This window comes from Bufo gargarizans, chromosome 4 (genome assembly GCF_014858855.1).
Source record: "Bufo gargarizans isolate SCDJY-AF-19 chromosome 4, ASM1485885v1, whole genome shotgun sequence".
NCBI classification, from domain to species: domain Eukaryota; kingdom Metazoa; phylum Chordata; class Amphibia; order Anura; family Bufonidae; genus Bufo; species Bufo gargarizans.
Window position 1 is genome coordinate 52,572,936 of NC_058083.1, and position 23,014 is coordinate 52,595,949.

Below are 23,014 nucleotides of genomic sequence, written 5' to 3' on the forward strand. Positions count from 1 at the left end.
AAGAAAGGCTGAAAGACGACCACCACTGAACAAGACACACAAGCTGAAACGTCAAGACTGGGCCGAGAAATATCTCAAGACTGATTTTTCTAAGGTTTTATGGACTGATGAAATGAGAGTGAGTCTTGATGGGCCAGATGGATGGGCCCGTGGCTGGATTGGTAAAGGGCAGAGAGCTCCAGTCCGACTCAGACGCCAGCAAGGTGGAGGTGGAGTACTGGTTTGGGCTGGTATCATCAAAGATGAGCTTGTGGGGCCTTTTCGGGTTGAGGATGGAGTCAAGCTCAACTCCCAGTCCTACTGCCAGTTTCTGGAAGACACCTTCTTCAAGCAGTGGTACAGGAAGAAGTCTGCATCCTTCAAGAAAAACATGATTTTCATGCAGGACAATGCTCCATCACACGCGTCCAAGTACTCCACAGCGTGGCTGGCAAGAAAGGGTATAAAAGAAGAAAATCTAATGACATGGCCTCCTTGTTCACCTGATCTGAACCCCATTGAGAACCTGTGGTCCATCATCAAATGTGAGATTTACAAGGCGGGAAAACAGTACACCTCTCTGAACAGTGTCTGGAAGGCTGTGGTTGCTACTGCACGCAATGTTGATGGTGAACAGATCAAAACAATGACAGAATCCATGGATGGCAGGCTTTTGAGTGTCCTTGCAAAGAAAGGTGGCTATATTGGTCACTGATTTGTTTTTGTTTTGTTTTTGAATTTCAGAAATGTATATTTGTGAATGTTGAGATGTTATATTGGTTTCACTGGTAAAAATAAATAATTGAAATGGGTATATATTTGTTTTTTGTTAAGTTGCCTAATAATTATGCACAGTAATAGTCACATGCACACACAGATATCCCCCTAAAATAGCTAAAACTAAAAACAAACTAAAAACTACTTCCAAAAATATTCAACTTTGATATTAATGAGTTTTTTGGGTTCATTGAGAACATGGTTGTTGTTCAATAATAAAATTAATCCTCAAAAATACTAATTACCTAATAATTCTGCACTCCCTGTATGTAACAGCCCAGAGTTGTGTTAATACACGCCTCTACTCCACTAGGAGCCGTTATATTGTAATCTGATGTGATTTTGCTTATGTCCTCCACAAATGTGCATCTAAAACCATGTTAAATACCATTGTTCAAGTCATTTTCCTGGTATACCAGCAGGTGGCAGCATCATTGGTAGACATAGTTTTAATGTTATGGCAGTTCAGAGTGGAACAATCCTGTTCTTTTCTGCCACCCTGCTGAAGAGAGGTGGACTATTCCATCTTCCTGCAGCAAGGGAGGGAAAAACCAGTTAGATCCAGATTTAGTTACCCCCTGCATAGGGAAGACAGCAAGGACCAAGTCTCGGTCTGAGAATAAGTCATATTCCCAGTCTGAGCTACTTCAGCCTCAGCTGGATGAAGAAGCAGAAAACTACAGACAACCTCCAGAGTTCCAGGAAGAAAGCATCCCCTGAGAAACCATCTGAGAGATTGGTCCAGAGACCTAAGAGAAGCCATTCCTCCTCAGCTAGTCTGTCCCCATAAAGCAGAAGTTATAGAAAAGTGCAGAAGAACAATTCCTGTCACAATTACAGAGCTACTAAGCAGACGACTTATCCTGCCAGCTCTAAGTTTAAAGCAGAAGCATTCATTTCCTGCCAATCATTGCTAAAACCTGCTGGGACCAGAGACCAGAGCTGTATACTGCTTGGAAACAAGTTATCTTCAGTAAAGAAACTTCATCTAAAGGTCTGGACATCATTTCTGCAGCAAAATTCCTCTATTACTCCTATTATCACTACACTCAAATTTAATGCAAGTGAGCCAGGAGTCAGGAGTCCAGCCGTACTCAGGAAGGAGACACTGTTGACACAATTATCACCACCCTATAGAGACATTATAAGCTATTACACCACTCTGGCATTCTTAATCTGGGACGTGCGTTATAACACCTTGGAAGGGCCCTGGGGTAGTACCCTGCGCACGCTGCAATTGGCATCACGACAAATACAGAACATTAACAACACGTATCCTGGCCATTGCACATACTTACTTTTCTGTACGGTGAATGAATAATTGTTTCGGCCTCGGAGGAATTCAACGCCAGTGATGATGACCACGTGTTATCGAATTTCAACTATTATCATTAGGGTTTTTTCAAGAGGGGGGATTTTGTTAGCCATGTTTTTAATCCAATTTTATATTTTTAGTTCTTTTAAACATATGTTTTTGACCTGTATTTGCAATGGCCTGCAGTAAAATTGATATCCATTGACTGTGTAATATACTTCCGGCCACATAATCACTTGATCTTTTCTGTCCAGTGAATACCTATTGTTTGGGGCCTGTAGTCCAGTGGCCTACAGTAAAAAAAAAATCCATTGACCACATAATGTACCTCGAGTCACATAATCAGAATTTCAGGTGAATGCCTAATTTGTAAGGCCCGTACAAATTTTTCTAGGCTCTGACAGGGCACATTTCAGAGAATTTCCCACTCATAAAAATGTCCCCTGATTAAGACACATTTTTTGTTGTTGGAATTTTTGTCATTGATCCCCCTCTAGTATGTCACTGTCCATGTTGTGGGACTATTTGTGCATTTCTACTAAGTATTTGGTGGCTACAAATATGAGCTGAAGGTTTTTCAGGTTTGCCTGCTATTAAAGTGAATGGGGCCTGCTGCGAACATTTGATCGCGTTAGTGAACCGTCCCGGCCAATATTCGTCCATCGCTAGTCAGCACTACATCAAGGAGGGCTGAGCCATGCGCACTGCATGGAGCACATGATTAATCTGGTTGTAAAGCGGTTCCTGAAGTCTTCCACCCATCTGAAAAACATCCTGAAAATTGCCACGAAACTGTGCATGTACTTCAGCCACTCTTACACTGAAAAGCACAACTTCTTGAGCTGCAAAGGCAGAATGGCGTTCCCCAACATCGCCTCATATGCGACGTGTCCACCTGTTGGAACTCCACCTTCCTCGTGTTGGACCAACTATATGAACAGAGGAAGGCCATAAACTATTTCTTGATGATGCAGGTAGACAGGAGCACTCCCCTGTGTAACTTTGATGTTAGCCAGTGGCAGATCATGAGTGGCAACTAATGTTTTCTCAGGCCCTTTGAGGAGGCCACTTTATTTGTCAGTTGACAGGACTATGGGATGAACAACATCAATCCACTGCTTCATGTCCTGGAACAGATGCTGCAAAATATGGCTGGCTAGGGGACAGGATACGTGGCGCCTACATCTCACGGCCACCTGAACCCCGTGAGGACTGAACTGAAGGAGGAGGAGCAGGACATCCACGCAAAGCAATGTATACAGAAATGGGTGGCTTTTCTGCACAAGTAACAGGAGAGGAGGAGCAGGAGGAGCTATAGGGCGATGAGGAAGACCAGGCAGATGATCTTGACACACCGTGGCAGTATGCAGTGGAGATTAAGGCAGGGAGTCCCTCTGAGTCACTTGCGCAAATGGCCCAATGCATGCTTGGTTGCTTGCGTAGTGACAGCCGAATAGTCACAATTCGGCAGAGGGATGACTACTGGCTCTCCACCATGTTAGAGCATCGCTACTGGTCCAAAATGGGGGCCTTTTTTACACCCACTGAGAGGGAGGACAAACTCAACTACTATCGAGACATCCTAGGTAGACAGTTGGCCGCTTCCTATGTGTGCCATCGCTCATCCTCACAAAGGTCTGACCGAGGGGGGGGCCTCTGAGCACACGTTCCACTGTCATGGCTGCTGGAAAGGGGCGGGCAGAAGCAGTACCAGCTCCATCAGCAGCAACTTACAGTCATGTGAAAAAATTAGGACACCCTTTGAAAGCATGTGGTTTTTTGTAACATTTTTAATAAAAGGTTATTTCATCTCCGTTTCAACAATACAGAGAGATTAAAGTAATCCAACTAAACAAAGAAAACTGAAGAAAAGTCTTTTCAAGATCTTCTGTAAATGTCATTCTACAAAAATGCCTATTCTAAGTGAGGAAAAAGATAGGACACCCTCACATGTATTCCCTCTTAAATTGGCTCAGATCTCACACAGGTATATCACACCAGGTGCACATAATTAGTAGATCGTTACTCTGCATGTTGAATGAGGCTTGCCCTATTTAAACCTCAGACATTTAGTTTGGTGTGCTCCTGACTGTTGAAGTGAGAGTGAGCACAATGGTGAGAGCAAAAGAGCTGTCAGAGGACTTCAGAAAAAAGATTGTAGCAGCCTATGAGTCTGGGAAGGGATTTAAAAAGATCTCAAAAGATTTTGAAATCAGCCATTCCACTGTCCGGAAGATAGTCTACAAGTGGAGGGCTTTCAAAACAACTGCCAACATGCCCAGGACTGGTCGCCCCAGCAAGTTCACCCCAAGAGCAGACCGCAAGATGCTAAAAGAGGTCTCCAAAAACCCTAAAGTGTCATCTCGAGAACTACAGCAGGCTCTGGCTACTGTTGATGTAGAAGTACATGCCTCTACAATCAGAAAGAGACTGTACAAGTTTAACTTGCATGGGAGGTGTGCAAGGAGGAAACCTTTGCTTTCAAAGAGAAACATCGAGGCCAGACTGACATTTGCCAGAGATAAAGTTGACAAAGACCAGGACTTCTGGAATAATGTTCTTTGGACAGATGAGTCCAAAATTGAATTATTTGGACACAACAGCAGAGGACATGTTTGGCGTAAACCAAACACAGCATTCCAAGAAAAGAACCTCATACCAACTGTGAAGCATGGAGGTGGAAGTGTCATGGTTTGGGGCTGCTTTGCTGCAGCAGGACCTGGTCAGCTCACCATCATAGAATCCACGATGAATTCTACTGTGTATCAGAAGGTGCTTGAAGAACATGTGAGACCATCAGTTAGAAAATTAAAGCTGAAGCGGAACTGGACCATGCAACATGACAATGACCCAAAACATACTAGTAAATCAACCAAAGATTGGCTGAAAAAGAAGAAATGGAGAGTCCTGGAATGGCCAAGTCAAAGTCCAGATTTGAATCCCATTGAGATGCTGTGGGGTGACTTGAAAAGGGCTGGACGTGCAAGAAACCCCTCAAACATCTCACAGCTGAAAAAGTTCTGCATTGAGGAGTGGGGTAAAATTTCCTCAGACCGATGTCGAAGACTGGTAGATGGCTACAAGAACCGTCTCACTGCAGTTATTTCAGCCAAAGGAGGTAACACTCGCTATTAGGGGCAAGGGTGTCCTATCTTTTTCCTCAGTTAGAATAGGCATTTTTGTAGAATGACATTTACAGAAGATCTTGAAAAGACTTTTCTTCAGTTTTCTTTGTTTAGTCGGATTACTTTAATCTCTCTGTATTGTTGAAACGGAGATGAAATAACCTTTTATTAAAAATGTTACAAAAAACCACATGCTTTCAAAGGGTGTCCTAATTTTTTCACATGACTGTAAGTCTAGAGTCTGTGGTGAGCACTTTTCTTCACCCATCTAGTGAAGAAACCCCCTACCAGCAGCAGCAAGACATGGAGCATAACCTGAACCAGCAGGTGTTGGAATACTTGGACTGCACCCTGCCAACCCACTTTAAAGATCCCCTGGACTACTGGGCAGACAAAGTTGATTTGTGGCCGCAACTGGCTGAATTTGGCCTGGACAAGCTTTCCTGCCCGGACAGTATTGTGGCATCAGAACGGGTGTTTAGTGCGGTGGGGTGCATAGTTACCCCAAGAAGAATTTGCCTTCCCACCCAAAATGTAGAGAGACCTTTGTGAAGATGAATAAGGTGTGGATCAGCCAGGATTACCACATGCCAGTGCCTGATGCATAAGACTAGATCATCCTTGGTGCCATACCCGAACCGTTTCCTCTGGCCACCTGCTTCAGCCACTATTCGGATGCTGCTACCCAAATGACGCAACATACCTGCTTGCATGTGCTTCTACTGCCACCTACTCTCTTATGCTGTTACTGCCACTGCCTTTTCCCCCCACCTCCCTAATCTGTGACTATTTCCTTTACGGCACATCCTTTACTATTAGCTCCCTAGTAATAGGTTGACAGCACCCACCTTACAAATTAAAATTACTACACACGTGTATCGTATGGGTGATATGAGAAACCGGCGCTGGGTGACGAGCTTAATGGCGCTCCCAATAGAGCTTAAATGCTTTAATTGCTTTACTAATTCTCCCTTTTCGTTATAGGGCCTGTCAGTTTCCAATATATATAAATATAATATATGTAGGTGGTATGTTCAAATGCTGTTAAGAATACTGCGATGTACATAAAAAGTAAGAGTACACTGATGTTACTCTGTGCGGTCCGTTACCTGCTTGAGGTCTTCTGTGGACTTAGGAGTTGCTGTCGTTATCTCCTGCTGCTGAGTATTCTGCTCTGTCACGTGCTGCAAAGAGTGTCCTCTTCCTTCACCTCCTGACACCAGCGCTGCTCCAGTCGGAAGCACGCGCAGTGCGGGGGAACCTGTGAGACAGTTGCCCAGGAAACCACTATTGGTGACGTCACCGTGGAAGATACCGAAGCCTCCGTAGGTCAAAAAGCATCCGACGTGTTTTAGAGCCTGCCGGGCTCCTTTGTCAGGAGCCCAGCAGGCTCTGAAACGGGGAGGGTTGGGGAGGGTTGACTGTAACAGAGTCAGTAACACAGGAGAGTGGACTCCATGTAGCCATGAAGTGTTTGAGGCAGATCTCCAAGTGGAGCTGCTAAGAGACAGTAATCACCATTGTTGCTGGTGAAATGGGAAACACCCATGTAGTGGAATAAGAAATGTAAGTCTGCGTCACAGCTCCTGAAGAGATCTTTCAGGGAGAGAAGGATATAGACAGGGTACATTGGCGAAGGGAATCGTTATAGCATGCCAGTCAAGAGAAGTTGTAGAGGGTTATGAGCACTGTGAGACACCTGAGAGCAGATGGTCCAAGTAGAGCTTGTGGTCATATTGGAATTATGACACCTGGTGTATAACTGTTGTATGGCAACAATGTTCAAGCAATATTGGTGTTGCAACAGTTCTCCTCTGCCACCTCGTTAATCTATACAAATTTTCTGGAAAGGACTTGAGGGCAACCACAACTAACAAGTACCTACCTCCGGCCCCCTTAAACCTTATTCTTTTTAGGTGGGGTTGCAGGACAGTCTTCTTGGCTGTCAGCTACAAGTGGAAGTATGGGTAGGAGATTTTTGATAGGGATTTTGTGCAGTCTTGTGGTGATAGAAGCTGCTGGAAGGAAAAATTTTGTGCACATAAAAAGGGAGGTTTGGAACCAATATGGGGTACTCCAGATGGTCTGCATGTAGTGCCTATTGTAGCTGAAGTTAATATGTGAAGTAATTCATCCTGAGAAGATTACGGTTTACTGGAAGCCAGGGCAGGCGTCACCATAGGGAGCCTGGTAGACAAGAGGCCTGGAGCAGCATGCCCATTGGAGAGGTTGTTGTTGGGATGAAAACTAGGAGGTGCTATTAAAGACCTGAGGAGATCTGGGCAGGGGGTCATCTGGTGTGTAGAAGTAAATCTCTGAAAGGGAGAGATTTCATTACTACACGGAGTGAGATTGCGAAAGAATGGTGAGATAACAAGCCTGGAGGGAAGCAATGAGTGGTGCTGAGCACAAACCTAGGAGAAGCAATAGTTGGGTCTAGTCAGGGGTGGCTTATAAACCTGATCTGTTGGGACTAGAGAGAATTTACAGTGGAAGTCTGGATATCAGTCAGCCTTCATGTGACAAATTGGGTTTAGTTTGGAGGTTTCACTGACTGAAAAGGTTGTCCCTAAGAAGGGCTTGGTTCTACTGAGTCCCATGAGAACAGGGTCGGAGTAAAGAGGAACAAGGCTGGTATAAGAGACATATCTGCCTGGTATTTTGGTAGAAGGTGATTAGACAGTTGAAGCCTGTGTGAAGTGATGCTCCTGAGGATTGAAGAGGAACATGAGATTGTGCAGTCTTGTATCCAACTCCTGCTTGTGCGTAAGTGTAATCATTAAGAGTATTGTGCCTTTAAAAGTGAACGCAACTATTAAAGGGGATTCAAGTCTCTCAGTATAGATGACTTTTCCCTCAGAATACAGTAGGTCATCATTAATACAGTACATTGGTGGGGTTCCTACACCTGGCACCCCAACCTATGCATCTCACCTTCTATTCAAGTGAATGGTTACCTGGCATGCTAACTACACAGTGGACTGAACCTTCTGCTTATGATTTTGTCCATTGTTCTGTTTCCTGCATTGGAGGCTGCCAAAAACAGCTGTCCGGAAGGGGGGCCAGACTCAATTGTTGTGATAATGATTATGTATCCTTAAAATAGGTCATTCATATAGATTGACTGGAAAACCCTTTATCTCCTTCCTGCAAAATCATGTACATGTATGTCATTAGGCACTGGCACTGAACACTAGTGTTGATCGCGAATATTCTAATCACGACTTAACGGCCATACATGCTCCTCTGGATTTCTGGGAAGAAAGGGATGTGAATGAGCTCTTAACAAGCTCTGCTTCTGATGCCACCAGATGTAAGGCAGCTATCAATGTTCGACCCTTTAAATAGGTCTTGAGACATGACTTAGATATCAACCTCTTCACACATTTGAAAGTAACTTTACGTCCAAATCGCAAGTAACTTAGTGCATTTATAAAACAGGCACGTCAAACTGCTTACCGGGGCTGTGACACTATAAAGTGTCACAGCCCCAGAGTCTCCGCTCTCCCCGAGAGCAGAGACACAGGAGAAGCCGACAAGGGACCAATCAGAGTGGTTCCCTTGCCAGAAAGTGCTCCGATTGGTTAGTCTCTACAGACGAACCAATGGGAGAGCCTCTGAAAGAAAATGCCAGTTTCCGGCTCTGATCTCTAGAGGCTGAAATCAGGCAAGACCCCCTCTGTGCTGTAGTGTCCCTGATGACATCACTGCCCCCTATATGCGCCACATTGTGCCCCAAATGCCACCAATGTCCCCCAGATGCCCGATGCAACCTGCTCCTCTGTGCCAGCTATGATGGCATAGGCTCAGGAATGGAGCCACTGCCTTCAGCATAGAATGTCAGCTGTACTAGCACCGATCTCAGCTGTTTAACCCCATAGATGTCGCAATCAGTAACCACCTGTGACATCCATGGGGTTGAGCGGGAGCGAGCTCCCTCTCTCTTTCATCGGGCCGTCACTGCTGCAATGGCAGAGGTCCTATGGGGTTACCATGGCAACTGGGTGCCTTACAAAGGCATCCAGGCTTTTCATGTATCTAAGCCTGTCGGACATGAAGGGTCTGATCAGGCTTAGTGTCAGTGTAATACTGAAAATACAGTACATTGCAATAGACTATTGCAGTGCACTGTATAGCCATCAGGGCCACTGGATCTTCAAGATCCAAATAGGTCTTGATAAAAAAAAGTATAAAAAAATAAAATAAAATAAAAAATTAAATAAAAATTGTATTTGTTCATTTATAAGTCATTAAAAAATGAAAAAATAAAATAAAAAAACATTTGGTATCAGAACGTCTGTAACGACCTGATCTATAAAAATATCATGTTACTAATCCTGCGAAGTGAACACCATAGGAAAAAATATCATTTATTTTAAACACAAAAGTGATTTTATGCTGAAAAAGTTGTAAAACATAAAAAACTATATAAATTTGGTATCACCATAACCCTATCTTCTCACAGAATAAAATTATTTTATATACCACATGAGGAATTGCATTTTGCAGCATTACCAATTTTGCCCACCTCACTGCCACAAAAAATTGTATAAAAAGTGATCAAAAATACATACGTACCCCAAAATGATACAACTAAAAAGTATAGCCCATCCTAGAAAAATCAAGCCCCCATACAGCTACATTGGTGAAAAAATATAAATGTTATGTCCCCTAAAAACAATTTCAGCAAATTATATATTAGAAAATCCCGATGCTGCTCCTTCTCTTCTGAATGCTGCCATGTCCCCAAACAGCGGTTCACAACCACATATATGGTGTTGCCGTATTTAGGGAAAAAATGCATAATAAATTGTCGGGTGAATTTTCTTCTATTACCCCTTGTGAGAAATAAAAAATTTGGGGCTAAAGAAACATGATACTGGAAATAAAAGTTAATTTTTCATTTTCACAGCCATGTGTTTCTAAATTCTATGAAACGCTTGTTGGGTTAAAGCATTCACTTCACCTCTAGATTTATTCCTTGAGGGGTGTTGTTTCAAAAATGAGGTCACTTTTTGGGGTTTTCTTTCTAGGGGTACCTCAGGGTCTCTTCAAATGTAATATGGCACCTGAAAACCATTCCAGCAAAATCTGCCCTCCATTAACAACATGGTGCTCCTTTCCTTCTGCGCCCTGCCATGTGGCCATACAGCAGGTTAAGACCACATATGGGATGTTTCTGTAAACTGCACAATCAGGATAATAAATAATGAGGTTTATTTGGTTGTTAACCCTTTCTGTGTTACAGAAAAAATTTATTAAAATTGAAAATCTGAAAAAAAAAATGAAAGTTTAAAATGCCCCCTCAATTTTGCTTTAATTCTTGTGGAATATCTAAAGGGTTAAAAAAGTTTGTAAAATCCGTTTTGAATAATTTGGGGGTGTAGTTTCTAAAATGGGGTCATTTATAGGTGGTGTCTACTATGTAAGCCCCAAAAGTTACTTCATGACTGAACAGCTCCTTTAAAAAGTGGGTTTTGAAACTTTTCTTTAAAAATGTAAAATTTGCTTCCAAACTTCGAAGCCTACTAACTTCCTGTAAAAATAAAATGAAATTTACAAAATTATGCAAACATAAAGAAGACATATGTCAAATGTAAAGTAATAACTATTTTATAAAGTATCACTATTCGTCTTAAAAGCAGAGAAATTAAAATTTTTAAAATAATTTTCTGCAAGTTTGGGATTTTTTCATGGATAAAGGTAAAATGTATCAACTCAAATTAACCACTAACATGAAGTATGATGTATCACGAGAAAACAATCTCAGAATGGTGTGGATAAGTAAAAGCGTTCAAAACTTAATACCAGATAAACTGACATGTCGGATTTGAAAAATGGGGCTCTGGCATTTGGGCCAAATTGGCTTTTTCTGAAGAGGTTAAATAAGCCAGCACCTTATGAGAAATATTCGAAAAATTGTCCTTTATTCGGGGCAGATCGTTTTCAACCCCTTAGCTACTGGAAGTTTTTAGTTTTTGCGTTTTCATTTTTCTTCCCTATTTTCCGTGAGCCATAATTTTTTATTATATTTCCGGTCACATAGCTGTAGGAGGGCTTTTTTTTTGTGGGACAAGTTGTACTTTCTGTTGTCACCATTAATTATGGCATAAAATGTAGTGGGAAGCGGGAAAAACATTCCAAATGGGGTGGAATTGGAAAAAAAACGCAATCCCTCCACCATGTTACAGTTTTTGCTCCCATGGCATTTTGTTTTTGGCAAAACTTACCCATGCCCTTCATTCTCTGGGTCAGTACTATTACAACGATACCCCATATGTATAGGTTTTTATATGTCTAAATCGTGTAAAAGTAAATTTAAACTTTGAGAAATGTTTTTTGACCCTTTTTTCTGTTACGCCATTCGCCGTATTGGAATTTATTTATTTTAATAGTATGGGCGTTTTCGGTCACGGTTATACCCATGATGTTTATATTTTTTGTTATTTAGATATTTATTTAAACTTTAATATTTTTTATATATTTGTTTACATTTTTTTTTTGTGATTATTTTGTGGCTCATATATGAGCTTATTAATTATGTTTTTTAATTTTTAATTTTGTTCTTTCAGGGATTTTTAAATTGCCATGGAAAGTCAATTTTGCTTATTTCTTATCCTGGCCTGTCATCTGGTGGCCAAATTAAGAATTGCAGCATGAACACTTTCCGCCTCATCAGCGAGGCTGAAAGTGTTCAGCTCAAGCACCGATGTCCCATTTGGCCACATGGGGCATCAGCATCTAAAGAATTTAATTACCGCGATCGACATTATTGCCAGTCACAGTAATTAGCCGTAGGTCTCTGCTGTATGAAACAGCAGAGATCTGCCGGCCATGAAGCCCGCTGGACATGCAAGCGGGCGCCACGTTCGCACATCGCTCCAGCGCCGTACATGTACGGCGCTGGTAGCAAAAGGGTTAAATACACACAGTGTTAATGGAAAAAAAGATAGTGGCTTGTGCTGTCTAAAATTATGCTATAATGGGGCAGGTGCCATCCCGTATTTTACACACAAAAGGTAGAGTCAGAAGGAACAGTGGCTTATTATGAACAAGCCTTGAAAATATCTCCCTCTTTTGGGGGTAGCAGCAGTACAGTGTGAATGTCGAAAGCAAAAGTCCTAAGGTGTGTAGGGAAAATAGTGGTATGAGGTAGTAGTAGTGGCTGCTGTGTAGGGGTAATGGTAGCAGGAGTGGAAAGAACAGCAGCCGTGGCAGTGGTGACAGCGTTAACCATACAGTACAACATATGATGTCAGGCAGACAGCGGCATGATGGAACCAGCGATCAATAGCCACCATCAGTAATGGAAGATCTATGCCTCCTTCATTTTGCCAAATGTGTTGTTTTGTACACTAGCGTAGGACAAGTTTGTCTATTTGGGTATGACAAAGCCACCTGCCGTGCTGAAGATGAATACTTTTTCAGAAGGTGTGAAAATATGTTTTTTCCCTAAATGCAATGCAGCCATAATGTTCCTACCATTGTCGCTGACCATGCTGCCCAATTGGCCCTGCCAGTGAGACAGACACCAGGATGCATGCTGCTTGATGCACTTTAGAAGCTGATCAGCTGTGTGGCTACTGTCGCCCAGACTGACCAGCTCCAACACCGCATGGCAATGCTTCACTTTCTACCAAAATCTGATCTTCAAAAGCCAAATGGCACTTCTTCCCTCCTGAGCCCTGTCCAAACAGATGTTTACAACCCATCTCCGATTTGAAATAAAAAAAGGAGTTAAATTTTGTCACACTGTGTGCACAGTCGTGTTGGGGAAATTTGAACCATTTGAACTACATTTGGTCTGCAATTGTCTTCTTTTGCATGAGAGCCAATCAAGAAGCCTTGAACTCCAAACATCTGAATGCAGCAAAAAATGGATCCATAAAACTATTGATACCTTCCATGAGCTTTCCGCATTTTTCTGCTCTGTAATTTGCAGAATGGCCAGGCAGATCTGTAAAAAGTATGGATGTGTGCATGACCTTATAGAAAAGAATGGATCCGTGTGCTATCCGTGAAAATTACTGATAGAAGACTGAAGATGGTTGTATGCAAACCAAATTCTTGTCTAACTGCTTGACACTACTTCTCCCTTCCCTGTAACTCAAGCTTCCTTAATTGTAATTGCCCCTTCAATTGCAGCACAGACATTACACAGGGACGTTCACAGGAAGTCAGAATCCAGAAAAATGAATGGCATAGTGACCACTTAAGGACAGTTTTGGCCTTAAGGACTCAGCTCAATTTTTTAAATATGTGTCACTTTATATGGTAATAACTCTTCTATTTCTCAAAAATATTTTAAGAATATTTTTGTGACACATTGTACTTTGTGTTAGTGGTAAACGTTGGTCAAAATATTTTGTATTATTTTTTAAAATATCTAAAGTTAAACATTGTACAAATTAGCAATTTAAAAAATGTACAATTCTCTACTCTTAAGACAGACAGTCGTACCACACAAAACAGTAAAACAATAAAGAGGTTGTCCAGGTTCAGAGCTGAACCAGGACATAACCCCATCATCGCTTCTCCGGTCCCCCTGATATGAGCATGCTCTCCTTTGCCCTGCACTGAATCGCGCAGGGCAAAGGCATTTTTTGGAGATCTAATGACATACTGGGCTCTCCATGGGGACTGGTGATGTCACTGGCACTAAAGCCCTTTGATCAAAGCCGCTGACATCACCAGGAACATTACTGGGCTGAAGACTCCACCTAGCAGTGTGCCAATGTAAACAAAAAAAAACCTTCCCCTGCGCTAGAGAGCATCAGAGCTTGAAAATCTCTGATGCTCACGGGGGCCGGAGGGGTGAAGGTGAAGATATGTCAGTGTTCAGCTCTGAACCCGGACAACCCCTTTAATCATAATTAAATTGGAATCAATTTCAAACAAGTTTTTATTTTTGGGGACATTTTAAGGCTTTCCCAAACCTATATTTTTTAGGAACCAATTCAGCACTGAAGTGGCTTTGAAGTGCCACTATACACTCATTGACAAAATAAAAAAATTAAAAATAGCGCACACGAAATGTTGGATTGCAAATATTAATGTATTGCAAATAGGAATGCAGATACTGTATGTACTGTATAGTAAATTATTACAAGAGTGGTCTGATTAGACACTGGGTCTTTCCAGAAGAAAGCATAAAAATGCTTTCCCAGCTGCCATGTAAAAAGGCTCTCAGAGCCTTATTGGGTAGTCAACCTCTTGGTAATAGATCACTGACTTCTAGACATGTCTATACAACGTACTCAAAGACATTTTGCCCAGTTGACAGACTTTTGAGAGTAGGTGCATCATTGGACTGAGAGAAGCAGGATGCTATATTTAAAAAAAAAAAATTGCCATCGAGGCTGTTCTGACCAAGAAGGTCTGGACCATTTCTATTGGATGGCCCAGACAGATCACCATTAGAGAGGATTGTTCAGTCCGCCGACAAACATGAGCAGTTTCATTGCCCACTACCCAGACATAGGTTGCATCTTAGACATTGCAACTTTCATTGGCGCTACTTCCAATATTCCTGCAGTGCTGCAACAACCACTACTGGTTACTGGTGACCGGAAAATGAAAACAGAAAAAATGGTTTGCACTACTACTATAATAACACAGCTGGTATGGTGAGCAGAAACCTGTACTCCCACACAAACTTTGAAATACACCACTATCCACAACTGTTACATGTCTAGTAAAAGCTTGTGTAGTACCCCAGAGCAGGCACTAACTATCTTTAATGGCTAAAAAATAATGTAATCTGTGTATTTGATTCCAGGTCCTCTTACACTGTGCCTTAATAATATTCCTATGTAACTTATGTATTGTTATTACATGCAATGTGCCTGGGAAACCAGCAGGTGGAAGTGTATCTGGCAGAGGGAGATACCATTCCATTCTCCCCCTTTTTTGGGTAGAAGTGGGCTAGTCCTGCTAGTTATCAAGCGAGGGGTTGCAGGAAGCTATAGTCAGTTGATAGGGAGTTTATAAAATAATTCGAAAGTTCTGACTACCAGTATAAACAGGCCCCAAAGGTAGGCAAGTTCATACACTGGATACCTAGAATCCTATCTCACCATATAAGACCTTGGAACTAATGTCAGGACTGAGTCTACCTGTTCCTCCAAAGTGAAGGACAAACAGGAGTCTCCCTCAGGCCTAATGACAAACAACAAGGAAAGGTAACACACACATACAGATGTAGCAGGGTTAGCACTTAAACTCTTAACTCAAATTTCTTAAATCATCGTGTTATCTTAAAACAAAAGCCATTGAAAAGCAGTTGAAGGTGTTTGCTTAGTTTAGATAACACATCTCAGAAATATCAGAAAGCATGAGTGTTAACTCTACTACATCGGTATATATAAACAAAATACAAAAGGGAAAGGAAACACTTATCTTCAATGAAGCTTTGGCAGCACCAGGAACTCATCCGAGAACCAAACACAAGCTAACCACAAGTCCAACAGAAGCTATAAACCGAATAGCATAGTGGGAGAAACAACAACAAATAGAAAAGGTTAAATGACCACAATAGCCACACCTGGGGAAAGAAGGTGTGACAAGCACACAGACGTAATTTGATCCAAAAGGAAAACATGTCAGATCACACCACGTGTTGCCAGTCTCACAGATCTCCTGCCACCTGTCGCGGGAACGTCCGTATGTCTCGGTACGTCCATGACAATACCACTGTAAATCCACTAGTGGAGGTCTGTGGTTTCCCTGATTGGCCTGAAACAGATACAGAGCGTACCCCAGTTGGCAGTACTACTTTTAAGTTGAAAGCCAGCGCTCAAACACCCAGTGTAAGAGACATCACACTTGGTTACATTCTGCCAGTTAGACCAAAAAAACTATGCGTTTTGGAAGAATGACCATCTTCCTTCATTAAGGATATGGTCCTGATGTTCTTTGCTGTCTTATATAGGCATAGCATTACTTAATCCTCCATATGAATTGGTAGCTGAAACATTCTCCTGATCTTGATCCTCATATCCAGAAATTAAAATCTAAAAAGTTCCATTTTATTATTTAGACCCCACTGGCCATGGTATTTAGATTAAAAATCCATTTTGTTTCTTCCTGGGACATAGTTTTGATATTATCACCCCCTCTTCAGATGCCTCATATTTTAGTGTCTTTACAGTTGCCTTCATGTTTTACAGCATAATGTCTAGTTAGGGGGTGACCAACCAACTTCCTTTATTACACATGCCTGTCTCTGACTGGACCTTTTCAAAGTTCTTAGCAGAAGGAAATTTGGTGTCACGGCACCCATTACATGTCATGTCGTTGACAGACAGCTACCGTTGCCTTCTTTTGCAGTGGTGTCGTGAACGAAAAACCTGCACTGTTATGGACTGGATCCAATGATGGTCAAGTTTAACTATGGAGGCCTCCTGGTGAGCGCTTAAATTCTGCCTTTGCTGTTGCCCCAACTGCTGGTGTGATAAGAGTCAGTCATTCCTAGTGCACTGTACAGTATGTGCAGGACATCCTGTCACCGCCTGTGTTACTCTCATGGCAGGGCTTTCAAATGGCATTTTTCAGCAGGTAATGCTCACCCACACACAGCAAGGGTTTCCCAGGAAACATCCGGACAGACTGCAACAATGGGACTCCATCTTCAGCATCCTATGCGAGTGTAGAATCTACAGGCCCAGCTGCAACATCTGTAGGCAAATGTGTTGCATGATATTATACGGAACCTGCATGCCTCCATGCCCTGCCATATCTCATCTTATATAAAGGCTAGAGTTGGTATCTCATCTTGTACCCTGGCTAGGGACTGTATCTCATCTTTTATCCAGGCTAGGGGCCACATCTCATCTTGTATCCAGGCTAGAGGCTGTATCTTATCTTGTATCCAGGCTAGAGGCTGTATATCATCTTGTATCCAGACTAGAGGATGTATCTTATCTTGTATCCAGGCTAGAAGTCATATCTCATCTTGGATCCAGGCTAGAGACTGTATCTTATCTTGTATCCAGGCTAGAGGCAGCCTAACAAGGATAACCCTTTAGGTATTTCACAGAAATGAAACCAAAATGGAGATGAAATTAAACGGGGACCGGGCGGGGAGCAAGGAAGGATGACAGAGGCAGCGTGGGCCTGGGTGATCCAGGATGACAGAGGCCGAATGAGCCTGGGCGATCCAGGATGATAGCGGCCGAATGAGCCTGGGCGATACAGGATGACAGAGGCAGAAAGAGCCTGGGCGATCCAGGATGACAGAGGCAGAAAGAGCCTGGGCGATCCAGGATGACAGAGGCAGAAAGAGCCTGGGCGATCCAGGATGACAGAGGCAGAACGAGCCTGGGTGATCCAGGATGACAGAGGCATAAACGAGCCTGGGTGATCCAGGAACAGAGGCAGCGTGGGTCTGGGCGATCCAGGATGACAGAGGCAGAATGAGCCTGGGCGATCCAGGATGAAGGAGGCAGAACAAGCCTGGGTAATCCAGGATGACAGAGGCAGAAAGAGCCTGGGCGATCCAGTATGACAGAGGCAGCGTGGGCCTGGGCGATCCAGGATGACAGAGGCAGAACGAGCCTGGGTGATCCAGGATGACAGAGGCAGAACGAGCCTGGGTGATCCAGGATGACAGAGGCAGCATGGGCCTGGGCGATCCAGGATGACAGAGGCAGAACGAGCCTGGGCGATCCAGGATGACAGAGGCAGAACGAGCCTGGGCGATCCAGGATGACAGAGGCAGAACGAGCCTGGGCGATCCAGGATGACAGAGGCAGAAAGAGCCTGGGCGATCCAGGATGACAGAGGCAGAAAGAGCCTGGGCGATCCAGGATGACAGAGGCAGAACGAGCCTGGTCGATCCAGGATGACAGAGGCAGAACGAGCCTGGGCGATCCAGGATGACAGAGACAAAGCGAGCCTGGGCGATCCAGGATGACAGAGACAGGATGAGCCTGGGCGATCCAGGGAGACTACAGATGAAGTGTGAGAGCGAGACAAGAAGCATGGAAAACAGACAAAATGACGTCTGCGTGATACCTGAAGAAATTCGGGAAGCTGAGCAGCTACTTGGCTGAACGGGAAGACTGGATATCGGACGGTACTGCAGCCCTGTTCATTTTGGAAAAATTTATCAGCACCTAGGTATAGACAACAAGCTCATGAAGTAAGCCCTGAGCCCGAAATGGCACATAAGAGAACCAGAAAACAGCATCTCCACCTGGGAAGGGAAGAACCCGTTTAATTGACATCTCGCCCTCCCCCACACACGTGGCGGGGGCAGTACAACACAGTGGTGTTATATACGTGTGCGCGGGAGGGCGGTAAAACACGGCGGTGTTATACAGATGTGCACAGGAGGGCGGTATAACACGGTTGTGTTATATACATGTGCATGGGGGGGCGGCACAACACAGCTGTGCCATATACATGCGCACAGGAGGGCGGTATAATACAGCGGTGCCATATACATGTGCACGGGAGGGCGGTATGACATGGCAGTGCCATACATAAGTGCACAGGAGGGTGATATAATACAGCTGTGTTATATAGATGTGCACAGGAGGGCGGCACAACACAGCGGAGCAAAACCCATGCGCACAGGAGGGCGGTAGAATGCAGAGGTGCAATGCACATGCGAACAGGAGGGAAGTGTAACATAGCTGTGCCACATACCAGTGCACAGAAAGGCGGTATAACACAGCGGTGTTATATGCGTGCACAGGAGGGCGGATACAGCTGTGTTGAGTACATGGGCACAGGAGGGCAGCATAATACAGCGGTGTGGTATACATATGCAGAGGAGGGCGGTATAATACAGTAGTGTTATATACTTGTGGCCGCAAACCGAGCCCAGCGAGAGCGGTCAGCCCTACCTGAAGTGCCGAGGATGCTGGTCCTGCCGAAACCCTAAACCGCAGACAATAAAAAATGCACGCTGTGCGGAGGCTCCCCCAGGAGCTGAAGGAGGGAAGAAGACCGGCCGAACCCGCCAGGCATGCCGGACGAACGGTGCCCCCAGCCGAGGAAGCTTGGAGAGCCGCGACTTACCCGGAAGTGAGGTAGGCAGGGAACCGGAAGTGACGGAACGGACTGGCGAAAGGAGCATGAAGTGACCGTCCACAGGGGGAGGGCGTGCGAGGAGATATAGCCAGCAGCCCCGCCCACAAATGCAGGCTGTAACCAGCCTTAATACATAATTTGAGCTGCAGATCAGTTCTGCCCAAGTCCCCACGAGTCCCTGATTATTCTGTGGTTTTTCAGCAGGTAATGCTCAACCACACACAGCAAGGGTTTCCCAGAAAACTCTCCGACAGACTGCAACAATGGGACTCCAGCTTCAGCATCCTATGCGGGTGTAGAATCTACAGGCCCAGCTACAACATCTGTAGGCAAATGTGTTGCATGATATCATACGGAACCTGCATTTCTCTATGCCCTGCCATATCTCATCTTATATCCATGCTGGAGACTGTATCTCATCTTGTATACAGGCTAGAGGTGGTGTCTCATCTTGTGTCCTAGTTAGAGGCAGTATCTCATCTTGTATCCAGGCTAGAAGTCATATCTGATCTTGGATCCAGGCTAGAGACTGCATCTTATCTTGTATCAAGGCTAGATGACGTATCTTATCTTGTATCCAGGCTAGAGGCAGCCTGACAAGGATAACCCTTTAGCTATTTCACAGAAATTAAATCAAAATGGAGATAAAATAAAATGATCTTTAATGATTTTCAATTTCAATCCATTTTGTTGCAAAACTCATTATCAATTACCCTGATTCTGAAGTTTTTAGAAATATTCCACATGTGGTTGTATTGTGCTATTTGACGCAAATACCAGCCTCAGAAATGAAGGTCGCCTTTGTGGATTTTGGGAACTCCATTTTTGGGATGTTATACAGCCTTCATTTCAGGTCTGCCCAGGCCTTGAAGCACCAAAACAAAAGATGTGTGCTTCCAAGAATGAATCCCATTTTGGAAACTCTACCCTTCAAGGAATTCATCCAGAGATGTAGTGCGCATTTTGACCTAGCAGCTGTTTAATTATTTTTATTTTTTTAACATTGGACTGTGAAAATGAAAAATTTCTTTTTTCCAATAGTACACTTCTTTAGCAACATTTTTTTTTCACAGTTCAGCTGCTTCACTAAGGTTGTTCAGGAGCGTTGTCTCTAGGAGCAGACAGTGAGTTGACTGTAAAATATTTTTCTCTTTAGAGGATTGTGGCCGGCAGTCTGCCAAAAACTACAGCAATGATGGGCTCATAACAGGGAAAGGCTGTTTGGGATCAAGTGATCTGCATACTGTTCTTACATTTGCTGACAATGTCTGGCCTTTTCTAGGAATTAGGTAGAGAACCAAGAGTTTGGTGCTTTGTGGCAAGCTCTTAATCAGCAGCATGTCCAGAATCAAGGGGTCCACAAGGATCTACTCTTATCTTCATCTGACTTTGTGCCATGAAAGCAGTTTTCTTTGGCAAAACCTTGGTGAATAAGTTGTTGGAGAGCAATGGCCCCAATACTGTTCTTGCACTGGACTCCCTGCTGTCTATGTCTGACTTGTCCTAGGAATTTTGCTAGACACCTGTGAGAGTTCTGGTCTGTATGGTCTTGGTATCTACATTTTAGGAAAATAACGGACCCAGATACAATTCTACCTGATCAATTCTCTGCTGTCTTTGTCGGACCTTGACCAACAAACAGAATTACTCCAAAGTTGCCTTTTTTTTTTTTACAGTTTTCCCTGGCACGAGCTAATACAATTTTTTAAATTAAATTCCCAGGACGTGCCTCATTGTAGAACAATTAATCTCAAGAGTTCACCCACAATGAATATGTCCTTATAAAAACCTTACATAATTCGAGCTTCAGATCAGTCCTGCCCAAGTCCCCACGAGTCCCTGATTATTCTGTGGTCACATTTTTGGTTCCTTTCTTTATTCTGCTTTTCTGTTTTACTGGATTTCTTGTCCCAGATGAACATGTAAGTAAAGACATTAAATTAAGGCTCAGTCGTATTTACAGGGGCATATACTTTACCGTTTATTTCCACTTTTAATAACAGTTTACATTACAAAATTTACCCAATAAGTTGGATAACTTTGTTCAAACTTTTTGTTACTTTTTTGAGTTCATTGATATCCAGCCAGGAGTTTAAGTTTGTTCTGGTATTGAAATCTCCAACTCTTCTTAGACATGTAACCCATCATAATATCTCTGCCATTCCATAATGCACTGCTCCACAGTGTCAGGAAATTAGTGTCTTTCTGCAATGACAGGGTTTATCTAATAAGGACAGAGAAAAAGTGAAAGCAGAGAGGAAGAATAGAGAGATATAGGGGGAGAGAAAAAAAGGAAGTGAGAGATAGAACGAGGGGGAAAGAGAGAGAGAGAGAGAGAGAGAAAGGGAGCAAGAGGAAACCTAAAGAGACAGAAGAGAGGACAAGAACAAGAGAGATAATAAAAAATGAGCAGAGAGAGAGCAAAAGACATAGAAAGAAAGAGAGACAAACAGAAAGAAAGAGCAAGATACAGAAAAAAAAATATGTAAGAAAGCAAGAGACAGAGGGAAAGAGACAAAGCAAAGATATGTAGACCAAGTAGGAGAAGACAAAGAGAAAGTGATACAGAAAGAAAAGAGACATAATGTTGTTGTTGTTGTTGTTGTTTTTCCATAGTTTTCGATAGGTCTTTGACCATTAGCAATGTATCCTTAGATGGCGAGTAAGGCCTATGTTGGCACTAAATGTTTTTTTGCATACTGAACAGACAAATATGTATGTTCTTGTTTCGGCATTTACATTTGCAGCTTTATTCGCGGTGAATCATGTTAAAAAACGGCTATTTCCTGCCTGCAGAGAGCCTTTATAGTGGTGTAGAAAACTGCGCCTTGTAGTAACACGCATAGGGAGTCTGCTGTAGTAGTGAAATAATACTGTGAGTCCGTATGACATGCAGATGACAGGCGTCGCTCTTAAAATCAAGTTTGAACTCAGCTTTACAGGTCGATGTTAGCGCCAAGAAGAAGCGCACACCTTTTACACCATCATCAGCTGAATGCTTATACAAGTAGAGCCCCCCGACAGAGTGGAGAGGGTGTCAGCAGTAAGTTTATGTTGATGTCACTGATTATTTTACCCATCCTCTAATCCATCAAAACAATAACCCCCCAAAAATGGATCCTGTCTGTTGAGCTTCCGCCTTTACTCGGTCAGCATTTGGACAGTGATCCATTAGTATTTCTAATGCAAAAAAAAACAGGAGTGAATTCAAAAAAGAGATGGCACGTGAATAGAATATTTGCATGTCTTCTGTGTTTTGTACCCACTCCTGCTTTTGGCTACTAAATCACAAGCCAATTCTGATGGGACCACACACGCCTTACAACTGCTACAAAGACAGGATCCGTTGTGCATCTCATTTTTCGTTCCTTCTGACAGATCAGAAGAAGGGTCAAAAAAATTATGACATCAGTCAGGCCGAAAGGCAAAATAGTGGCCCAGTCCTGAAGTGGAGAGGGTGGGAACAGCATGAGAAGTCCACAGAGTGGCACTTTGACATAGCAATGAGGTAGAAGCAGCATGAGGAGGCCACAGAGTGGCACAATGACAGCGTGGAGGCCACCTCCTCCTGATTCTGCTGTCACCTCCACACTATGTCACCTTGATATTTTGTGGTCTCTTGATGCTGCTGCTGCTGCCACAGCAGCAGCAGCATCAAGAAACCACAAAATATCAAGGTGACATAGTGTGGAGGTGACAGCAGAATCAGGAGACCACAGAGTGACCCGGTGACAGAGTGGGGAGGAGGCAGCAGCATTAGGAGACCACAGAGTGGCAAGGT